The 25,572-nt window shown below is 39.3% G+C and overlaps 1 protein-coding gene across 5 annotated transcripts in view; it reads right to left on the bottom strand.

Moving 5' to 3' along the window:
• The window catches only part of LOC124287962 (ras-associated and pleckstrin homology domains-containing protein 1-like), a 201,174-nt gene that overhangs the window by 77,244 nt on the left and 98,358 nt on the right, over nt 1-25,572 (bottom strand). Inside the window, exon 1 of one of the 5 annotated variants that reach the window (XM_046724462.1) lies at nt 16,379-16,499. The exons of the other annotated variants lie outside the window; for them this stretch is intronic. The gene's annotated coding sequence lies outside the window, so the exon portion shown is untranslated. Of the gene's footprint in view, nt 1-16,378; nt 16,500-25,572 lie in introns of those variants that run through there. 5 annotated transcript variants of the gene reach the window in all.

Here is a 25,572-nt window from a genome sequence, read left to right as displayed (position 1 = left end):
AAATTTCATCTTCCACTTAAGTTAGTTCCATTTTGATGTCAAACAAGGGACCACATCCGAGAAAGTTACAACATCAGTGCGCCATCTTTAGTAACCTGTGCTTCCTGTGACATAATTACACTGGCCACATCCTGTCTGGTACTGGCCCCAGTGAGCTGTTAACACTGATCTGGTAGATAACAGGCTTAATTCCCTGGACACTGGTCACTATAAGTATGTATAAACCAGCCATGGTGGTAATCAGGTCCACACGTGTGGGTCAGTAGGATCAAGATGATAGCAGCTATCATGATGCTGTTTTATATCTTCGTATAAATATTGTTCAAAATATTGTAAGAAGGTTTGTAAATACTTTCAAAAATATTTTTAGACTTTTAAATAATACACATTAAAGACCAAAAAGATCATTATATATATATCTATTTGATTTATAACATTGCAAATTATTTTGTATTTCTTCAATATGTTTGTCTCCTTTATTTTAGGAATATTAAAAAATATTTAAAATATCAAAAAGTGCCCTTCATATCCAGAGATTTTTTGCAATACTTTTCTAAACTAAACTAATTACAAATCTCTGTCAAACAGAGAGTGACTAAAAACATTCTCATCAACTACCTACAAATGTATTCCAAGGGTATTCGGCGACTAAGGGATCGGGTGGTCAGGCTCGCTGACTTGATTGACACATGTCATCAGTTTCCAATTGAGCAGATCTATGCTCATGCTGTTGATCACTGGATTGTCTGGTCCAGACTCACAGAACGCCGCCATATAGCTGGAATATTGCTGAGTGCAGCGTTAAACTAAACTCACTCACTCACTAACTCCAAGGGTATTCAGCATACAGCTGTCTTAGGATATCACCACATCAGGATCAATAGAATCTTAGAATATCGCCCCCACAATGTGTCATCCCTGAATCCCACTTCCTCCTTCTGTCCCTAATGAAGGATCATGGTCAGTGTGGTCAGTGTAAACATGGACGGAGACGGGAATTGCTAAAAGTGTTGCCATGTCCAGGAAGTGCTTCAACATGTGGACACTTAAACCAATGATTGACGATTATCAATAACAACTGGACCAGCAGCCAATCAGGAGGAATGAACAGTGGTCAGTACCTTGAACAGGAAGTGACCATTGGCTGATCTGAACACCGGCACTCTACAACAAGATACAGCCACCTTTACATATTATCAGAACAGGAAGTGACCATCAGCTGATCTGAACACAGGCACTCTTCAACATATAAAAAATACAGCTACATTTATTCCAAAACCTATTTCAAATGAAAAACATTCAACATTAATATTTTATATAAGCACTTTGACATTGCATGCTTGGTCCAAACCCCACACTTAATTCCATGTGTTCAATCATTCCAAAATTTGCATCAGTAAATAAAAATTCAATTTAACATTTCTTTTATCTCATTTTGTTTCTCCTCCATGATTGAATATTTGTATTACAACAGGGTTGGTGGATAACATATCATTTGAATTTAAAAATATCTTGTGATCTCTAAAATTTGTAATCTGAATTTTTACTCAAAGTAACAGAGTTATGTCCCTTCCCGTATCAATAAACTCTGAAGATTTTCAATTATAGAAACTTGTTCAAAGATTCTGACATAAGATCTCAAAATCTCCATTTGGGAAGTTACACCACACATCAAGCATTATCTGTCACCATGGTGAGTAACCTGTCACTTTCAGCTAACGAGATTTCCCACCTGTCCTGATGTTACAAGTGATCTCCATGTCACAAGGTACATGCAGGGACCAGGACAAACCTCCTGTGTGGCATGGCATTAAACATGGGGGTTCAGCAGAGATAACGAGCTGGGTCTTCCTGTGGAGGGAGAAATTCTGTATGGATACTTGAGTTTTGACTCTTCACTTCGATGATGCAGTCTTAGCGAGCACGACCTTTCCTTCCCCTCTCCTTGTTAATTACATGTTGTAAGGATGTCACCATAGTGAGTGAGGGATTCAGGTGATGCTTAGACATTCCAGAACACCAGGTGTCATCCCATATTTTCAGCAATCCAGGTAAACACCTTTCACAACCACTTTGCCTTTTCGCCCTTGTGGATTCCGCCCGGTGTCTTCATCTCCCTTTATAGGCATTAGAAGATGGTACAAGTAAAACCCAAGTGATGGAAACAGATCAGTAGCATTTGAGGGTTAAAATTCTGAACCTGTTCTTAATGCTTTAATTTTGCAACAATTGTAAATGAAAAAGGACTTAAAAAAATAATTAACCTTTTAGTTTGATATAAGCAGGACTAGCTACTAACTAGCTACTAACTCATGAACAACTTCATGAATAGTCTAAACAAAAACATTTCCAAGGGCGCAACTCCTTTCTGTGGATCAGCTGTTAACCATATAAAGCTACAAGATCAGTATTTGCACCGGAGGCCTGTATGCATGACCTTGAAATAACTGCATGAATCGTACAGTAAATGAAAATTTAACAAATTAGTTGAAATTTAGTATTATAACCAAAATATCATAAGAAATTCAGACAAATAGAAGTCTTTCAAATTTTGGGTCGGGTTGGTGAAAAGGTGATTTTTTTATTCTGCAACTACTTATACCTAACCATACTGCTACATATTGTAGTTCAATAAACATACTATTACCCTGGCAACTTACAATTACAGTATGTCAGCTATATCCCTACTGTCCTCCTTACTGCTATGGGCATGTTCTTAACTTACATTGAGAAAAGCAGTACATACAAAATGGTTCACAAACACATTAAAAACTGATTTATAAAATACATTTGTTACTTCCTACAACTGACTGCTACAGCAAGGATACACGACCATGACCTCAAGAACAGTTGTGGCAGATCTATTTCTTTAAAAAAACACCCCACAGCATTATTCCACCCCTTGCTTACATTCTGTGCGTTTCCGGTAAGATTTATGGCCTGAGAATTCCAGATTCCCCCAGTTAGTATTGATTCTTCAAGACAAACCATTCCAGCCCAAACTTGCAATACTTCCAACAGCTGTAACCTTGAATGGGCATCTCATGTGATTTCACAAAAAGTAATTACTCCCACACTCCCAAGAACATACATGGACATAGGCCAGTTTATTATTGACGTAAAATCAAAAACAATATTCCTGGAAACAGATCCATTTCCAACCTGGTTAAAAGAAATCGTTCATTGCTTGAGTTCATTGCTTGAATGTCGGCAGGTGCAAGCGAAGGCCGATGCCAGAAGGAAAGCAGCATGTGTTCCCTGCATTGACAGGTCCAATCTTGACCACACTTCAGAAAGAATTAATGTCTGCTGAAGTCAAGGATCTAGCCATCAAAGACAATTATTTCACATATGGAAACACCACACAAATCAACCTGACATAAACGTATCTTTGTGATGGTATATTGCTTAAAGTCATAGGCAGAAATGTTGAAGTTATATCACCCCATGTAAACAGCTGAGATTGGTTGTTTGTTGCGACTCTCTGAATTATCCCTGTGATTTGTAAATAACAATATGGACCAGACAAACCTGTGATGATTCAGTATGTCACGAAATGATGGTTTGCTAAGGGCCATGTCACCCATCCAATGAGGAAATAAGAACCTGGTGTTCTGTGAGACAGGCATACGCACATACCACTGGGCTACCTCTTGTTCTGGGACCTTCATTAAACACATGTGGGACTATCTTCCCAAATACTTCTTACAGTTTGCTTGTGTGTACCTGTCATCAGATGGCATGTAGGAGAGCAGGGAGTATGTGTAACACTGGGTATCACATTACCCCATGTGCTCCCATTATCACACAAGAAACTGTCCTGAACAGGGCACTATACAGTTTATACACAGCAAATACAACACATGTACCTGAACTTCAGGAACAACTCAAGCTCTTTGATTGGTTGCTAGCATTATAACATGGTATACTGTTTTCTACACAACAAAGTAAAGAAGATACACATGTGTAAACTGAACTTCAGTACCATGAGACTCCTAGTGCATGATCTACAAACAGAAAAAGGCATCTAAACCATTACACCATCCAACAAAAGATATTTCATCAATTGCACAAGTGTTGAAGTAATAGGTAACGATTTTCTACCCTCAGTATCAATCCTCCAAATGTTTTTCTCAAAAATAACATTTCAAGATCATCAGTAAAATCACTGACCATAATAACAGAATATCAACCAGACAAACCTGTGATGATCATCAATGAACATCCATTATGTCACTATGGGTCATGTCATGAGACCAATGAGGAAATAAGAACCTGGTCTTCTGTGAGACAGGCAAACACACATACCACTGGGCTACCTCTTGTTCTGAGACCTTCATTAAAGAAGACATGCGGGACTATCTTCCCAAATACTTGTTACAGTTTGCCTGTGTGTACTGTCACCAGATGACATGTTGGAAAAAGGTAACCATTTCCTACCCTCAATATCAATCCTTCAAATGTCTTCTCTCAAAAACAATATTTCATGAATTACCAATTTAGAAACTTATATTAACTACATACCTGTCTAACTTATTTAAATCTGATTTCATAATATAAAATTTCTACATACCAACAGACAATGTTTTATTGTGCCAATACATATTATATGAGACATTCTGTACAATAAACTATTCCCTTCCATACTTCAGACGGCCACATTGACAAGAAACACTGAGATGATATAACTTATTACAACACGGCACATACTCACAAGCGGTCTCTGTGTCTCCTACTACAAAATGCCAGCAAACCACTCCTCGAATTCCCAACAGTACAACTTCATCGCTCTAAATCTCACCTTCAAATAATCTAAGCCATAGACAAACACCAGTTTTTCGTAACCCAATTAACTATTTTTTAACCTCGCTTGAGACTGTTTGACAAGGTGAACATGATGAAAACATGGCTGACAAGTTTTTTAAATACCACAAACAAAGTGATTGGTAATAGAAAAAACTTTCTAATGACCTCATACAAGTTGTTAGTCCTGCTTGAGGATCAGTCGACCACCTCTCGATCGCCTTCCGTCATCTAAACAATATAGTTTATACAAACCCAAACAAACCTGCAGAAAGTATACACGGAGGGCAACAAGGTAAACAGGAGGAAGATATAATCGTTAACTCGTAGCATCAGGGCCAGAAATACCTGCCTATCAGTCTCTCGTCAACCCGAGTATTTTCATTTAAGTCAGAGAATGTATTATGTCTCCTAACCATCTGTCTAGTGATGCATCTAAAAATATTTAAAAACGTATCAAGATATATTTAAAATATTTAAAACAATAAATTGGCGAATGTATCTGGATCATGGAAAATGTGTACTATCACACCTAAATCAAAATACTTTTTTAAGTAGTGAGCGAGTGAGTGAGTTAGTGAGCAAGCGAGTTGATGGCCACCTGTTACCAGATGTCATTCAATCACAGGACTTTAAGCACAATCTGTTCCTTTTATGCCACTTTTACCAATATTCAACATCTGTGGAGGCAGAGATGAAGGACGCAGGGTGGACCTGGGAACAGGTGTAGCAATGGGCCCAGGATATACGGCATTGGAAAACTCTAAAAATGGCCTTATGTGCTAAGAGCATGTGGAGGATTAAGTAAGTAAGTTACCAATATTCAGCACATCAATGCAGAGGACACGGAAAGATGCTTCACAAAATGTACTCATGTGGGGTAGCACAGCTGTCATGATAAGTGAACACTTTAACCCCTCACTGCCCCGGCATCCTTGAGAAACATGTGAGTATCACTTAAAAAAATGCTCATAATTGTCATAAAAAATCATAGGTGTAAAAATTGCCCAACAAGCACCTGTAGCAATCTGTAAGTAACAGAAACACTGTAAAGAGTAAAGAACCTAACTGACCATACAATCCTATTGAATTAGCCATACCTACATCACAGTTGTATGGAAATAGTGTTGCCACTCTTGCAATATCATAGCAACAGTAAAACTCCCTTCAATCGTCACCTAACCTGACCAATCCTAACCAGACTACAGTATTACGTTAGTCTGATGATGGTTCTCAATCAGGACAGTTTCCAGTTCCAGAGTCCCAACACTATACACACTTCAGACATAGTGGTAGACAAAGCTGTCAACCCAGCCCTATAAACGTCCAATCACCCTGTAAGAGTTCAATCATATTACGAGAGTCTGATCATCCTGGTGAAGAGGAGCCATCACCTTGGCTTCAAATGATCTCAATAACCGTAAACGACCACATTGCTCAAAGCCACTGCCACACATGATCCCAGTCCATGACCAAGCCCCTGCCAAAATCTTGAGTGCCGTCATTAAAGAGCTGAAATCCTGAGAGCAGGTATAAAAGAGCTTAAATTTTGAGTGGAGCTGATGGACTGATAATCTACCCAATTCTACCCAGATATTCTCTTCACTCTTCTCTTTACTGTTCATGACACCCTCAACTTCTTTCCTTCCTGCTGCTATTACATCCCTTTTACACCTTTATAATCTCTACGGGGCGCCGGGGTAGTCTAGTGGTTAAAGCGTTGGCTCGTCGTGCCGAAGACCCGGGTTCGAATCCCCACATGGGTACAATGTGTGAAGCCCATTTCTGGTGTCCCCCGCCGTGATATTGCTGGAATATTGCTAAAAGCGGGCGTAAAACCAAATTCAGTCAGTCAGTTATAATCTCTACAACTGAATACTTGCCTACACCTTCACACCCTTCTTTTCCATCCCCTACTTGTTACCACCTACCCTCTTCATCCCAAAGATCCAGGTTACAATTGGTTGTCAGTAACCCATGCTTGTCGTAAGAGGCAAATAACAAGATTGAGCGGTCAGACTTGCTGACTTGGTTGACACACGTCATCGTATCCCAGTTGCGTAGATCGATGCTTATGCTGTTGATCACTGGATGGTCTGGTCCAGACTGTTGATCACTGGATGGTCTGGTCCAGACTGTCGATCACTTGAGGGTCTGGTCCAGACTTGATTATCTATAGACTGCCGCCATACAGCGCTGAGTATGGCGTTCAACAACAAACAAACAAAGCTCACCCTTCCACCCTTTTCAAGCCTTATCAGCCACCCTGCAACATCTTCACCCCCTTCCAAAGCCTTTCCATCCTCCATACAATACACCTACCTTCCCCCCCCCCCACAGGCTTTCTTATCTTATCCAACACTCTCCAACACTGTTACACCCTTCCTCGACTTTACATCTTCACTCTCCTCCTACATCTTAAGATGATGCCCAACACCTTGCCCACCCTCCATACAGACCCCAGACCCTCCCCCACCTATTCCTGTCCCTCCATCTCCCCAATGAACACCTCAGTGCTTGTATCTCATCCTCTCCACATTCCATCTATTCAGGAATTTGATGGTAATCACTTCTGATTGGATTTCCTGAGTAGACAGTATGAATCCAGCCAGACAAGAAGCAATGGTGTAATGTTAAGACGAAGGAGAACCATCACAGCCGCTAACATCATGTTATTAATAACATCCGGGGAAGTATATCCCTATCTTGTTTTCAAACATGGTACAACAGAAATTACGTTGTATGTTTTTGAGGTATTCAGAAATATAAAAATGTTGAAGTAACAATCCTGAATATCACATGTATATCTTGTGCACACATGTTGAGGTCTAGTGATGTATAACATGGCTAAATAAACTCCTTAGACTTCAAACTGGTATCAAAATGTCTCTGAGGATCGGTGTACTCGTAAATAGCTTAAAATAATTCTTGGTTTTTGTTTAAAACTAATTTCTTATCACACAAGGGTAATGAAGATGTCGAGTTTTGTATTCTGTGATATATCTAGTTCTTTCCTTTTCCAAACTTAAAATGTAAATATCATCACAAATAGAAGATATAAATACACTTTTAGCCCTAAAATAATTTCTTTGAAAACAATAAACAACTTCCCTAACAGACAAATCTAAAACAAAAATAAACTTTCAACTTACTCCTGTAAGTTCATCACCTCTAATCACACGCTGTGTTCGAAATACTGCTTTCCTAAACACTAAGCAGGAAACCAATTAACACCATATACCTGCTGCCACTCAAACCAAACAAAGTGTCACCCAGAGTGGTAGTTCTCTGATGGAAGGAGCCGACATCTAGACAAGGCACTTCACCACTCAGTACCTTCCTGGCAGACCACCTTCCTGGCAGACCACCTCTGTGGTCCAGTGGATGGTGCGATTGCACGGCAGGTCATCTCAAGGCACTTCACCTTCACTCAGTACCTTCCTGGCAGACCTGGGATGGTGCGCGAGACCACACCTCTGTGGTCCAGTGGATGGTGTGGCATTCACCTCTCAGTGCCGACATCTAGACAAGGCACTTCACCACTCAGTACCTTCCTGGCAGACCACACCTCTGTGGTCCAGTGGATGGTGCGATTGCCGACATCTAGACAAGGCACTTCACAACTCAGTACCTTCCTGGCAGACCACACCTCTGTGGTCCAGTGGATGGTGCGATTGCCGACATCTAGACAAAGCACTTCACCACTCAGTGCCTTCCTGGCAGGTCACACCTCTATGGTCCAGTGGATGGTGCGATTGCCGACATCTAGACAAGGCACTTCACCACTCAGTACCTTCCTGGCAGACCACACCTCTGTGGTCCAGTGGATGGTGCGATTGCCGACATCTAGACAAGGCACTTCACACTCAGTACCTTCCTGGCAGACCACACCTCTGTGCTCCAGTGGATGGTGCGATTGCCGACATCTAGACAAAGCACTTCACCACTCAGTGCCTTCCTGGCAGGTCACACCTCTATGGTCCAGTGGATGGTGCGATTGCCGACATCTAGACAAGGCACTTCACCTCTCAGTACCTTCCTGGCAGACCACACCTCTGTGGTCCAGTGGATGGTACGATTGCCGACATCTAGACAAGGCACTTCACCACTCAGTACCTTCCTGGCAGGCCACACCTCTGTGATCCAGTGGATGGTGTGATTGCCGACATCTAGACAAAGAACTTCACCACTCAGTACCTTCCTGGCAGACCACACCTCTGTGGTCCAGTGGATGGTGCGATTGCCGACATCTAGACAAGGCACTTCACCACTCAGTACCTTCCTGGCAGACCACACCTCTGTGGTCCAGTGGATGGTGTGATTGCCGACATCTAGACAAGGCACTACATCACTCAGTACCTTCCTGGCAGGTCACACCTCTATGGTCCAGTGGATGGTGCGATTGCCGACATCTGGACAAGGCACTTCAACACTCAGTACTTTCCTGGCAGACCACACCTCTATGGTCCAGTGGATGGTGCGATTGCCGACATCTAGACAAGGCACTTCACTACTCAGTACCTTCCTGGCAGACCACACCTGCATCATACCAAAAGTTATATGATGGGATTTATTTTTACCCTGCCTTGTGCTTGGCACTAAGGGGATAAGCTATTAAAGAGCATTATCTTTAACCAGCGTACCTCACAATCTGGCAGATAAAAAATGCCAGTCTTCTCCTGGCTACTTGTCAACCTGATGAGTGAGTGCGTCAGTCAGTCAGTGAGTTTGATGCAGTATTGGCACCAAAAAAAAGGTGAAGAGTGCATAAGCAACTTAATAGTTTCAATTGTCATCAATTTTGTGCCATCAGACCATGGACATACTTCATCAACAGTATGATCAGTCAGTACACACTGAACAGCATGACTCAAGTAACAACAAATTGTGCGTTCTGATGTTCCGTTTTGCCCATAGAAATGAACCGTTGTGAACATTACAACTGTCCACATTACATGCCTGAACAAGCTGTGAACGCTGTGCAGGATTATAAATCAATCATGGTACAAGAATAGAACGTTTCAAGGCAAGATGACAGTCATAAATTCAAGGACCTAAAAGGTGCCAACACTTCTGTATTGGAGGCTGGCAATCACTGACCATTCACTCTAACTCTAAATGCAAAACATTCAGTTATTTTAAACCAAACTGTAAATTACCATATCTAAATGTTTAAGATTGCGGATAATGATTTTTGGCTTTTGGCTTTCATTCCCATATAGAAGCACTTCTCAAGTGAAACATATTAAAAATAAGACAAAACAGGCACAATTTCTGATAAAAAAGTCAATAAATTGTCTATAAAGTGTCATCCATCAACTTCTACAAAATGACTTTCAAACAAAATAATAAAAAATGATAACTCATTAAAAAATTAACCCAAGGTTAGAAAATACGTTATTTTGGGGAAAGGAACATCAGGAACTATTTTTTCAATTTTACTGGCCTGATTCAATGACCTTGACCTTCTCTAATCTCGTCATCAATATCGCATTTGTTGATCAGATTCAGCAAGGTCATTGCATTTATCTTGAATTTGATGGAAATGAAACCGATGTAGGTTAACATTAAAGAATTGGGTCATCTTTATAAACGTGAAATCAATCTATAGAAACTCATAACTTGAGGCACATCCAGGGTAATTTCTTGACAGACTTGACGATGTATAACGCAGATATGGAAGACAGAATTTCTTCTACAAAGGGGAATTCTATTTGTAGATGAAGTTGTAAATAACCGTGAACAATCTGGTAAACTCGGTACCATGTGTGGCCACAGTAAGAAGTTATTGATTCATATTGGGTTAACAAACATTAATGTTCTATTAAATCAACATGATACAATTGTGTCCATGAAGCTTTCACACAATTTACCATCAATACACTTTCTCAGTTTTATGGAGAACGTGGACTTGCAATAATGCTATGTCAGTACTGGTTGATAACCGTTTCTGGGACTGCCTTCTTCAAAGACTGGAACTTTCAACGGCAAATTTCATTTTGGCTAATAATGTTGGTGTTGGTATGAGCAAGAACCTTGTCCCTAGTTCCCCATAGAAAGATAATAAAAAAAAATACTACATAACAAATTACCTATATTTCTATGTACCTCCTATAAGATAAGATAAGGTATTTTATTGCGCAAACGTTCCATGCAGTGACAATATTCTATAAACTACATGAACAAGATATATAATGAATCAGAGTAACAAAACATATAATAATACAAATGTGTAACAATGGCCTAAGGCAATCTAGAGATCTTTTAGATTTGCTTAAAGTTGTACATATGGTAGCAGATTATTTCTATACTATTTGGTTCATTATTTCTAAACAGGAGGTTAAATCTTACTGTGGTAGTAAGGCTTTGAAAGTTATTAATTTGAGAGGAAAGGGGAGTTAAATAAGGAGAGTATAAACCTGGAAAATAGCAAAGGACCATCTCTTCTATATTTCCATATTTCTGATTAAATGTTGGAACAAAATCATGGTACGTTCTTCCAGAGGTCAAAGGCATTTAAGTACTTGAAACAACTATTACCATTGAACAAAAATTACCAACAGTGAAATATGAAAACAGATTTAAGTTTCCTTTGTTGTTTTTTATCAGAATGGCAATCAACAATCAAAACTGAATGTGTTTCAACTACAAAAATCAATAGAGAACAGAATTTTCAATAACTGCTTTTTAATACAGATAAACTGCTGTCAGTGTTTAACTTTCCAGATGTAAATAGATAGTCTAAGGTCAAACAAACTATTTGTTGTGGGTCATCATGATCTAGATCATTTTTATGCATTTACTTCCTTTGAAATGCCATCATTTCATGCTTTTGAACAAATATTTTGTCTTCACACAAACTAAGTGAAACCCAAGCTAACATATGGAAAGGTTTAGAATCAAGCCTAATAGTGTGTATATATATTCTGGCTGTATACATATTTTTAACATTTTTTTCGGCAAACCTTTTTCAGCAAGGCAGGTAACTCTGTAAAGCAGGTGTGGAAACCATATAACTGTTGTGTCTTAACTTCAGGGCCTGAAGCTGATACCTCCACACAAAACGTAATCCTACACCTGTAAGAAGCAGGCGGCAGACACATCACCTCAGCCATCCCCCTGCTGTTTTTCTCCCTTGCCATCCTGTGGATGCAGTCTCCATGCTAGCTGAAGACATCTGGGCATATGCAAGGCCATGTTCAGCTTGCACCTGATCCCAAACTACACATATCCTGGATAATAAATGTTTGTATCTTACTAAGAGTTTGTAGAGCATATATTGGCCATGTATGATCATATCTGATATTATACCCCTCATAGTTTTTCATTGTAAGCATGTTTGGAGTCATACAGGTTTTTAATGTCATATAGAACTTTGATCTAAGTCTCTAATTGTCTGTTGTCCCTTTTGTTGTTATTGTTTTTAATTTATTATTGGTTTTACACAATGCTTTGTACATGGATATAGAACAAAAAATACTTTATTTCTCATGAAAATCATTGTAATGCAATGTACATAATTTGTTCAGATATATACCTAAGCAGTATCTGAGTGGATTGGCTAGTGTCAGAGTTAAGATGACAGGGCTCACTACCACCTCTACTCCGTACCAAGGGTCTTTATGAAATAACATGAAAATAACAAGAAAAGGGGGAATAACAGTTTCATATTACGCCCCTGGATGCACTCACTGAGAAGCAGCAATGTGTCAAAACAGTGCCAAGGTTTGGGTCCTGTCCTCTGAGCTCTTGACAGGGGTCCGACAGGGTGAATGTTTCTGCTCTAGTTTGTTTATACTGGCTCCATATTGTTTAAGATTCTGATGGTTAATTTTCTTTCCCCAGATGGATGCAATTTCCATAGGCTATTGTAGTTCAAATAGACAAATTTAAACAAACTTTGGCTGACCTGTCTAACTGAGAGTATTCTTGTGTAAACATGATTTGCTTTAACAGAATGCACGACCTGCGGATGCTACAGAATAATTATTTTTATCTGCTCCAACTCATATACACTCATCATTGGAACTAATTTTTTGGGACAGTCATATTATTAAAGATTTCTTTGTGTAAGGTTAATAGGTGTGAAAAAACTAAAGTAAAAGAGACATTTAAGATTTCTGTGTTTGTTCAACGGATTCAGCTTTTCCAACAAGCAAGGATTACTGGGTACCTGCTTGCACTGGGAAACAGCTCAGTAAAGAAATGAGAAGCTATTTTATATGCCATGGGAGCTAGCAAGCCTAGTCATCTGTTGCACCACAATTACCTCTGCAGATCTTCATCCTTCAAGCAGTCCAGAATAAAATGATGTTGTTTGAATCCTAGATGATTCCAAGTTTGTCAGAAACATTCTTCAACAGCTCTATCTAGTCTGTCTCACAGAACTTGAACCATATTATTTTCCCTTCTGCCAAAACCCTTACTGTAATTCTATAGCTCTGAAAAAGCAAATGTTGATTTTCTACAGGTTCAGGGAACTCCCTCGAAGTGAGGCCCCTTTGCAAACGAAATGTAGTTGACTGTTTTCATCAAAAACATACAATTTCAGAGACTAAGCATTAGTCTAGCACCGGCCATTCCTAAGAGCATGGAACATGTGAAGATCCGGGTTAGAATTGGTCTTCAGCATTCCATCTTTGTCGGAAGAGGTGACTAACGGAATCGGGTGGTCAGGTGACTAACGGGATCGGGTGGTCAGGTGACTAACGGGATCGGGTGGTCAAGTGACTAACGGGATCGGGTGGTCAGGCTCGCTGACTTGTTTCACACATGTCATTGTACCCTTCATGCTGTCTAGACTCGATTATTTACAGACCACCATCTATAGCTGGAATATTGGAATATTGCTGAGTGCGGCGTTAAAGAGCAAACAAACCCTAAGAGCATGAGTTTCTATAGCCTTGCTCCAAGTCTGTACTGAATGCTGAGCCCATGGATGTATAGCAATTCTATCCTTCAAAGAGGCAAGTCTAGATAAGGACCCCAGTCTGTTATTTATCTTTTTTTTAGAAATTATCATTTAAACCATTAATTTTTACCTTAGACACTTGTGCAAGTCCAGGGTTCTACAATGTTGTAATTGTCTAAGATGGATGCATTTCTTAGATGTTTCCCTCAAGCTATAAATGAAACGCTGTTCAAAACAAAGTCACCCATAAACACAACTCACTACTTTCACAAGAAGCAAGTGCGGGAAATAATAACAGAAAAGAAAATCTGTTACATGTTCAAGACAACCACACAACCAGTTTGTGATAAAAAGAATAACTGCTACATGCATGTTACATCGTTCAGTTGTGTGTAACACTGTGTTCCTGGATTTACCCAGGGATTGTGGACTTTACCAAATATGACTCCAAAGCCAGTTAACAAATAGGTTAAATTACCAACACATATTTAAAATTGTTCATGGCTCCAAGTTTCTGAACAGAAGTTGCACATCGTACATCATAAAACCATCCCTCCATCTTCGAAACAACTCTTTTTGAACAGGTGCAAGCAGAACACAAGCAGCTCACATCTGTGAGAGCAGTAGGTAATACTATCTACCAGTGCAAGCTCCAGCATGAGATCTCACAACCGGTGTGTCAATGCCGATATGGCCAAAACAGCACCAGAAAGACGGCTACAAAGCCATTAGGACGTAAGACTTCAGAGGCAAACATGCTTTTTGTAGAAGCTGAGCATACATGCAGTCTTGCTGCAGAGGCTGGGAGATTTAGATAACAAACGTCGTAGGAATGAGGAATTTTACATTTCTCAGCAGGCAAGAATTTCAGTGTAGTGTGTGGACAGCTGAAAGTCATTTCCTTACACTATTTGGTGATTATGACCGTAAAACATTAGATTCAAATGTTTTTGTATTAATATTATTAACCTGTGCATCAGCTCATATGGCATGGTTGGGCCAATCACATGTGATCTGGTGCGCTCATACTTACTGTGAAGAGTTGGGTCCCTCTGGCTATGATCATAGGTTTGAATCCAAGATTTATGTTCATGGTTTGGCTGTACCATTCCTTAATCTTACATTTCACTAGCATGTTCAGTGTACAGGACCTGTATTATGGCATAACCACAAGACTGTTCTGAGTGGCATTAAACTCCACTCACTCACTCACTCACTCACTCACAAACAAACAAACACATATCAATGCTCATGTCTATCTTCTCATTGCATCAATGCTGTTTGATCTCAATATTAAAGTTAAACAATCTCAAGAATTGCTCACATTTACATAGCTGTTAAATCAACTGTCGGACAGTTGAGATCGCATCAAGTGTTCTACTCCTCCTGTCAATATGTGTTCAATAAATGAAACATATACTACTCAACAGAAGTTAAGGACATCCTTATGTTTTATAACTTTAGGTAATCTGTCATTTCATCTAATTCTTGCATATCAATGTAGTTTATCCGTCATGCTACCCGATTCCTATATATTACTATCATTAATGTGGGAGGCACGCCACGCCACGAAACACCACACCATGCTATGGTACAGTATGGTATAACAGATTAATTAGTAATATGAAAGAATAAGGTGGCCCTAGACTAACAACTAGTCTCTGAAATGAACATATTTTACTGAAAAAAACGTTCATAGTAAAAAAATATATATATAATGAAAAGGAGCCCTGAGACTTTCTTCATTTTCAGACTGAAGCTGAGGAAATCTAGACTTGCCACGTTTTCTAGACTTGCATGGGCTTTCTTGGATATATTTGCTTCAGGGTCTGTACGAGAGACTAAGGTGGCCCATGACTATATTCTTAAGTATATATAGATATTGCCAACACTGAACTTTTTATAAGAACTATACTAATATGCTCAAAGTTATTCAAAGTTATGACAAGTGTACACTAAACATATCATCCATGTCTTGCCAGGAAGTTACATTCATCACAAGATCAAGAAATGAGCTGTCAGGATTCAAAGTGAACAGTAGCAAAGGCATCAATGGTTGCATTACTTCAACATGTCATCTTCCTGTCTTATCACGATATCAAGATCCAAGTCATCCAAGGTGTGCAAGTCTGTGATCAATTAGCTCACTGAGTACCTAATGACTTCCCTCTAATCAGGGACTCTTCAGCATGAAGGGTGAAAGTTGCTCTTCATATCCGATTTTTCATGCATTGGCGATCACAGTGGGGGTTTCAATTTCCTTCAATTGGGGCAATGTGCTGAACGTAGATTATGTAAAAACTTGATACTTTGTGATTATCTACTGAACAAATTAGGAACACTTTTTTTCAGAATAGTATGATACTGACAGTGATATTTTGCACCCTACTGACTGACTGGCAAGCTGATTATGACTTCACGGAGATTAATACAGATTTCAGAAGTAAGTAACCAAATCCATCTCCTGTGCATGAACTTTGTCACAAATATACAAAAAAGTGCAAATTGATCCAAACTTTGTAAGCAGCAACCCCTACAGTGCCCCATGACCCAGAGATCAACAAAGCCATGTCCTGTCAAAACATGAACGAACAACTTCAAAACTTCAACAAGCGTTATTAAAGAAACTTTTAAACTTTTCCATAAGTCAACATCAATACTTACATTTCTCCTTCAGAATGTTGCCTTATATCCTTCGAAAATTCTTATATTTCTTAAAAGTTTCAAAAAGCCACAGAGTTGTCGTCTGCCTTAGCCCTCCATTTCACCTCCATGTGTGAGCTCTCTGACAGGATACAGGAGTGCTATCTCACCGGCACCATGATGCAGCCATGCCGATAATGGTACCTCATTATAACACGCTTACCTCAATATAGCACCTTCTCTTGAATGTCTCAGATGCTGCTTCCCCATTCAGGGCAGAGTTCTGATTTATTGACATCATCGGAATCTATGATTGGAACTCTCTTCTAGTAATATACAACCAAGTGGACTCCTTCACTACCCATTATCTCACATACTCCACATGGTTTTGATGTGAACAGTTGGAGGAGAATATATTTGTCTGCTTATTTCTCCCATTGTGATTATATTTATAGCCTTCCTGATGGAAAGATTCTTGCTCAATTTACCATCCATGAGACAAAGGTTTTGTTGAATATATGGCCGTAATGAACAGCAATGTAATAACAAAGATAATGGATATATAGAGTTGGGTAGTATAACCAATATACCATCAGACAGAGATGACTGACCATCACATCTACATCAGACATGGGGAAAACTGCACATAGTGAGTGAGTGAGTGAGTTGGCGTGCACCTCTTGCCAGAGGTCATTCAAAGACCTATTTTTAGCTGTTCCTTCAGTTTCAGCATCATACAGACTAGTATTGTTGTTTTTTTCACATAAACAATTGACTTTCCCATGCATGTGTTTGTGATAGGTTGAGCAGGATACACTCACCTTTCCCCCAAACACAAGGTATCATCATGATTTGACAATGATCATCACACAGTCAGAATCATACAACACTCTGTATTTGGCAAAGATTTCTTATGACTTTGGAAAGAGATGTGTCACTTTTATTTTGTACACTTTGTAAAAATGAATATAATTTCTAATTCTGGTTTCATTTTCAAGTACTATAATTAGTTAGGTACCCATTTTTATTACTGAAGTTGGTTTTGAGACCACTAATTATATCTAATGCTAATATTCCTGTCTTGGTACAATGTCATGGAAGGTATTCCAATAAAAAGGTTTAACAATACATAATTAAGCTTCCCTTAAACCCAAGACTGTAATTTAAACCAAATTTAATTATCTTGAAATAGTTATGTAAACCATGGATGGCTGGCACTAAATAGTGGAACTGCCAGTATTTACACAGAGAATACACAACACATATATCAAAGACCCACAGACAATTCACCCCAGCATTCCAGCAGTCTACAGGAGTACATTCCCAGCTAAAACCCAGGCCTAGCTCGCTGGCCAACAAGTTCACTTCAAAAATAAACTGTAATCAAATTCCTTTGGATATATATATATGTTGGAGCCGTCTCCCACAAGATGGAGGAGTGCGCAGTAGATAGGAAGATCTGTGTCAGTAGGGCTTTGTTTTCAAAACCTCCAGTTGGCGGAAGGATTCTACTTGGGGGCAGAGAGGATCAGACAAAATAGCCAGGGTTTTAACAGAGCCAGGATTCTCTGAGTTTATGGTTTTAGTTCAAGAAAAGTCCTATAATGGTGTTACTATGGATTATGCGGTTTAACGCTTAAGGATCTAATCATAGAAGAATCTCAGCTTTCACAATTTCAACAAATGGCTAAACTCTGCTGGGCAGTGAGGGGCATAAGTGGCCAACATGTCCAAGACACAAAATTAGGTGAACAGAGTTGTGTCCCTTAGGTTACAAGAATCTTTGATCCTGGGTTCAAATCCCAGTTTGCACTGACTGTTTGTCACCATACTCATGGGATTCTAGTTGTGAACATCCGAGATCTGCATCACTTCAGGCATATGTCATACATTAAGATACGATAATGCTAAAATACTGTTAATGGTTGGCACTGAACCCTAAGGCACTAACGTTCATTACATGATGGATTAACTTCAGCCTGTACCACAAACAGTACCGAGGTCTCCAGCAAACCTTAGCTGGTTGTAGGAGATTGGTGTGTTAGATTGGTGTGTTGCTTTTACACTGCTGGCAGCAATATTTCAGCAATATTAGCAAGGGTTTCACATTCACATGTTATACTCGGGGACTGAACCCAGGACAAGCAAACACTTTAACCACCAGGCTACGCCACAGCTCCCATTGTAGGAGATAACTTGAAGAAGGATGATAATTTCATGGACATACAACTTCTTTATTCTTTGAAAAGCGACGTTTGAATATAGATTCTAATGTCGTTATAAAGCAAGTGATGATTAAGCACATCGCCTTTCACAGAATATAGAAGTTATAAAATTATCATCATTCTTCATCACCTCAACTTCTAAAATGCCCATCAAAGAAGGAGATAACTTGACAGATTGGGTAGCTAGGCATGGTGACTTAGTTTAATGGTGTCAACATGACACAGAACAGATCGTTGCTCACTATGTCGGCCACTGGTTTGTAATCATCTCATCAAGGCTGCTGTTAAATCATCTAAATATTGCTGAGTTGGCACTAAACAACCACAACTATAAACCACTCCTTTTGTAATGAAAAAGCGAAACTGTCTTACATATATTTTTGTTTCATAATCAATAAATGTATTTGGAAACCCTTTCCTTCAGTCTCACATATATTTTTTTAACAGAAATAAACTTTAGTGATGGAACGGAACAAGACATATATGTCTGAAAGCTGACTGGATGTCCAGCGGCAACATGATGACGAAGATGTATGCGTCTGAGTGTCAGCTTTGAGAAATATTCCTCTTGAGAGACGGAGAACATGACAGAGCTTGTATTCATCTACAGACAACATCGGCACAGCCATTTGACTTCACTGCTGAAGTTTATGGACTCAGAGTTGCGAGGCTTGAACCAATGGTATGTTTTCAACAGAGTGTGCAAAACAACTTGCTTGCCACAATAATTTGCAGATAAATGTCTCCTTGTTAGCAAAACCAACTAGGCCCTAACAAATCTATTTAAAAACTAGGATTAAAAAAACCACATATACATATATAAGATTTTAAAAATTAGATGAAATTTCAAGACATATACATTTTGTAATTTTATCAGTCCAACCAGTTAAACATTTTACATACATATTTTCTTGGTCAGTACCCAAAAAGGAATGGAGCCAAATGGAAATACTATGAACATCAGATTTGTTTGAGATTAATTTCCACAAAATATATAACATATGAATAAAATGGTATAATATAAATAAAAATATTTTTTTTAAAACATATCTATAATCAAGAATGATGTAACAGAATGTGTATTTTAATGGGGTAATTGTCATATTTACCATCCCAAACCAATTCTCCACAGGAGATATTGTTTATGTGAGATGGTATGCAGACCATTGTGACATCATCAGGTTGTATGACATCACAATCCCACATCACCAATCTCCCTGCCACCAAAGCTGGTCACCTTCACTTTTCACATCCAATATACTGATTATTACTGTTCACAAACTTCAAAGTAGAAGGATCTCACCCTCATGTCTTCCAAGTTCAAACACATCCAGAAGATTAATAAATGTGAAAATATCCTTGACAAGCCTCAGCTATTTATAACACTTATCAGCTGATCTTGATACACTGTATTGGATCCATTTTCGGATCCACAACTGATATGGACCAGTGTTCAAACTTCAGCCAACGGTTTGTCTGGTCCAGGCTTGACTGTTGTCCAACAAGCAAGCCCTTGACGGCATAAGATTAGTTCATTTAGCTACAAGGTTCATGTGCACTAAAATCCTAATCAAGTTACGCCTACGAATTCAGAACACCTACTGATTAGTTCCAAAGGTTGGACTCTGGCCAACTGGCCGATGGAGCCAACAAACCCTGACAACTACACCATTTATTCACGATCCATCCTATAGACTGCCATAAAATTCAGATAAAATAATACAACACAGACAGTTGAAACATAATTTACAATTTTTTTGCATCAAAATCAATTCCCTTGATAGATTTCCGAAGTAAATCTTGATCTTTGTACCATCTTTGTTATCGCCTGCCCTTGAATGAACCGACCACCTGCATCCGAGGTCGTAACTAATGTTTTATCGTAAGCAGAATCCAGAAAGAGGCTGGCACATCACTGAGGTTAACATCCACTATAACGGACTGTAAATCACCGTGGCATCTTCTGGCAAACTGTCAGACAATATGGAGAATGTCACTTGAAGCCTAACATCCATGTCAGACCACCATTTTGTGGCTTGTTATCCGCAATGATTAATGAGAATTTTGGATTTTTATTATTAACTTACTCAGCAATATTCTGCCAGAAACCAACGATCAATGGGAATCATGTGGTGTTTAGTTTTTTTCAAGACCATTTATGAAAGTATTTTTCTGTGACATGTGCAAGACAAATTGGACAATATTATGGGGAAATAACTAGACACTGAGGGAACGGCAATTATTGCACCACAAAAAAAAATGGGTTTCTTCATATCCTTTCAAACACCCTAGAATATAGTGATGTTAGCTGTTTTTCCAATATTCCAGTAATATTACTGCTATCAGACACCAGAAATTGGTTTCAAATACTGTACCTATGTGGGAAATCAAACCCAGCCCTTCGGCATGATGAGCAAATCCTTTAACCACTAGGTACCCAACCCATCCCCCTAGAATATATGAACTGGTCACTTCCTAATTCACACCATAAGACACAAAGGACAAATTACAAAACTATGTCTCTCTTACCAATGATATGGCCATAACATTGCAACAAAAAGTAAACCCACAGTCAAAGATACAAGATACAAAATACAAACTATTTATAGTGCCAACGCTCTATTCAGAAACAATAACAACATACATTATCAAATCACCACAGTAAAGGGAGATAACTGTGTCAGATCCTGTGCTATAAATGGCAGACTGTCAATCAAATGATCACTTTAGAAAAGGGAGGTAACTCTGGCTGAAACTTAGACTGTTGCTGGACACCTGAACAACAGCACCATATAAATGGTTATCAAAGATAGGTATATGATGTCTGAGATACCTCCTGGACTTGATAGTGTGATAGATAGAGCAACATGCAGAATGACCTTAGCAGTATCGAATACGTTTCCTTACATATACAATATTTATCCTGCAACAGTACTGTGGAATGTATGTACTTTTAGAAACAAAATACTAGCTCTATCAACATTAGGTAAAAAAATTAGGAGAGTAACTTATGACCTTTTTTCTAACTTAGTACATGTAAGCCTATATTAACGCAATATCCTTCTTGGATTTGAACAGAAAGAAAGGGGGGGGGGGGGGTCAGACCCCCTTGAAAGTGACTTAAGACGTTGGCAGAGCCAAAGGGGGTTTTAACCCCCTGAACCACCCCCCTTTCAAAATTCCTGGATCTGCCCATGTTGAAGGCAAAAAGATTTCACAGGGGGTCAAAATGCCAGGACCACTGGTGTTTTATCACAATTGTGCATAATGGTGCTCATGATGTCACCCACTGGCTTATCTGGTCAAGAATCGATTAAGTGTAAACTTCATCATATAGCTGGAACAAACAAACAAGAACAGTTTCATTCCACCTCAGTGACATGATGTTCTTTCAACGTGTGATTAATAAGATCATCACAGATCAGAAATTGGCTTTTAGTGACCAGTAAAATGTTGACATATTTTCTCACGGCTGCATACGCTACTGAAGTAATGCCACGTAAGTCGGGTCGGTCAGTCACATAAACATGTTACTTGACATGAAAGGTAAAATATCATAAGTATGAAGCATAAAATTCAACACAGGAATGAGTTTTGATATTGCAAGTATAAACGTCGGACTATTATGAGTGGGCAAGGAAGTCAGCCAAGTGTGGATGATATCAGCAGCATGAACAGGAATATACTTCCTCTCGGCCAATCCTGTAACTGGGCCTTGGTACAACCTCACTGGAACCGGCATTTCCTTCTTTAACTATGTTTACATCAAGAATCACTGTGTTATTATCAAAATGAGCAAGTGAATTTGATTTTTCATTTACATGTTTCCGGAATTTAGCCAAATATTGTTACCAAGAAATGACTGTCTATTGTCTATCACAGAGACATTAAAACTTTAAAGCCAGTCAACACAATTGTGCCGAGTATGGATTCTTCAGTTTTAGGGAAATAGTATCTTGGCTAATTTCTATCATGTAAAAGGTTTAGTAAGATAAAACTCAAAATATTTCATTTCAGATGGTTTATCTGGCTTGTTATTTCAAGGCTGCAGTGATACACAGCTGAATATTGCATACTGAAGCATAAAAGGATACCATTCACTCACTCAATGTGGCACCTATGTTCCCTAACCTACCCCCCTCCCTGACACTACCACCACCTTCTCACCCAGTCAGCTGTGCCCACTTCACCCACCAATATTCACCCATCCACTAACCCAGCCTCCCAGTCGTCACCAACACACTCCATTGGCGAGCTAAAGACCACAATGAAGTTTATGTTTTGAATTGGCAGAGCAGCGTGCGTGCGTGCGTGCGTGAAACATGCACGCACACACGGGCGCGCGCACACACACACACACACATTGAAAATTCCTGGATCCACCTATGCACTCCGTAACCCACCCACCCACATGGTCAACCTGGATATACTTTCCATGTCATAATTAAATACTAAACTTCCTTTTTTTCTAAAAATCCTCACATTAGGATCATCTTAAAATGTCAGAGACTTCAGTTTTGCCATTAATGTCAGCTTGACTTTAGAACTCTTCCAGGAGCTTCAACTCAGTAAACAATATTTTGACAAGAGGGTAAAATTATTTTGGGAGCTGCATCACAGTCACTGTTATTGTAAACTGATGCCATATTTGTGTAACAAACACCATCCATCTACACACAGTGAATGAATAGCAATTAAACACTGTCACTTGAATTGAACAGCCAGGAATGTCGGAATACCCTTCATGTTTCCAGCTGCAGTCTTTTCCATTAGCCGGAGAACTAATTATCATCAACACAACACCAGAAATATTCCCAGCATCTGTACTGATGTGGCACATGAAGGCTTGGCTTTGATTGTGATGTCAAATGGCCTCCCCACAAGGCTTCCTACTGTAACCAGAGATGATGAGGTGCAGGATATCATAACGAGTGTCAGTAATCAAATATTTCTGAATCCTGCCTTCATCAATATCACAGCTGGAACACATCGGACAAGAGAATGAAGAATGGACGAGGCAAATGAGTGAGCGAGTTTAGTTTTACGCCGCTTTTAGCAATATTACAGCAATATCATGGTGTGGGACATTAAAAATGTGCTTCACACACTGTACCCATGTGAGGAATCAAACCTAGGTCTTCAACATGACGAGCAAACGCTTCAACCACTTGTCTACCCCATCACCAGTCAGTCAAACGAGTGACTCAAGCATTAACAATGATCAATCTAGGCAAATATGTGATTATGCACAGACACAGACCATCCATTCTACTTATATTATTCATACAGACTAGTTGAGAGACCTACAGGAAACCTCATTTCACAAGTCTTCCGAGTTTGCAGCTTGTCCTTGAACGAGGAAAACTTGTATCTGTTTCTATCAGTTTTATTCAGTTTCAAGTTGTGACAAACTTGAAGTCTTGAAAACTAGTCAAGAATAATGATCCTCAAATGCTCCTATTCAGTGAGGACAACCAGATACTGACTTGTCCTCAGTATATTTTAAGAGTCACAGGCTAGCAGGCAAGCATGAATTTTGAAGGCTTTAAATCGAGGTTCCGGGTTCTCTGTTCTTATACCCACTGTGCTGCCACCATCCTGCCTACAATCAGTTAAACATCACTTTCTACAGGTATTTACACTTCACTCTCAGATGTTTAATCAAGGTATCAGCTTTAATCACAGGAAGGTATGTCTACATACAACCGTGAGGTTCACGACAGGTGGTACTGCATAGCAACAGGAACAATTTCAAAGGTTCAGACCTGATTCAAAACAGACATAATGTAAAACTCACAAGTAAAATGTGAACTTGAAACTATTCACATTGAAGCCTGCAACCACACATAGCTTTATCATTGTTTTTAGTGAGTGAGTGAGTTGGTTCGATCCCACCTTGAACAGTGTTCCCGTGATATCAGGGCATGTCAACTAGACGTGGGAGGAAGCCAGAGGGATGCAGGTTTCACACATTTAACACTTTGAAAAAAACAACATGCTGCTTAGAATCTGCTTCCCCTTGCATGTATTCAAAACTGAATACTTATCATGTACAAGGTATAACCCTCCCTCAATACCCTCAAACATTTCATCTATTTTCAACCCTGGCAATCTGCCCATGAGAATTCGGAATTTGTTAATGTATACACTTAGTTTCATACAAAACATCAAATATTTTTAATCGCAAACACTGATTAAATGCAGACATTTCTGAAAAACGCTTAACAACAGTTCCAGCATTGTGGTCGGTGCCAAATGTATGTTCCTATGGAAATGGTTTGGTAGAACATTGTTACTTCTAGTTCTCCAAGCTCTTGAAGTAAGGTTTACACTGAAAATGAGAAACAAGAGAAAAAGAGCTGACAATAGATGAAGAATTTGGTGCAACATGTGTAAGTGGATTCCTGGTTAGAATAGGTCCCCAGAAACCTACTGAGGCTGTAGAAGGGGACTTAAAGGATTAGCTGGACCGGGTGCAGTGACTTAGCCAGGTGTGTCATCATATGAGGGCACCTTGCTCAGGATATCAGTCAGTGGATTAGGATTATCCAGGTTACAGGTTGTTCGTACAGCTGGAATACATTGCAAAGTTGTGTCAAACTGACAACACACCTTCAATGTTGAAAAAAACAGATATTTTATGAAGCTTCAAACAATATGCTGGTGTTATATGACTGCCTTCAGATGAGGAGCTTCAAACAATATGCTGGTGTTATATGACTGCCTTCAGATGAGGAGCTTCAAACAATATGCTGGTGTTATATGACTGCCTTCAGATGAAGAGCTTCAAACAATATGCTGGTGTTATATGACTGCCTTCAGATGAGGAGCTTCAAACAATATGCTGGTGTGAGGAGCTATATGACTGCCTTCAGATGAAGAAACAATATGCTTCAAACAATATGCTGGTGTTATATGACTGCCTTCAGATGAAGAGCTTCAAACAATATGCTGGTGTTATATGACTGCCTTCAGATGAAGAGCTTCAAA

The sequence above is a fragment of the Haliotis rubra genome, unplaced genomic scaffold (assembly GCF_003918875.1).
Source record: "Haliotis rubra isolate DU_JTF1 unplaced genomic scaffold, ASM391887v1 Scf41, whole genome shotgun sequence".
NCBI classification, from domain to species: domain Eukaryota; kingdom Metazoa; phylum Mollusca; class Gastropoda; order Lepetellida; family Haliotidae; genus Haliotis; species Haliotis rubra.
Note: the sequence above shows the minus strand (reverse complement) of the source record. Positions and strands in the feature narration are given on the sequence as shown.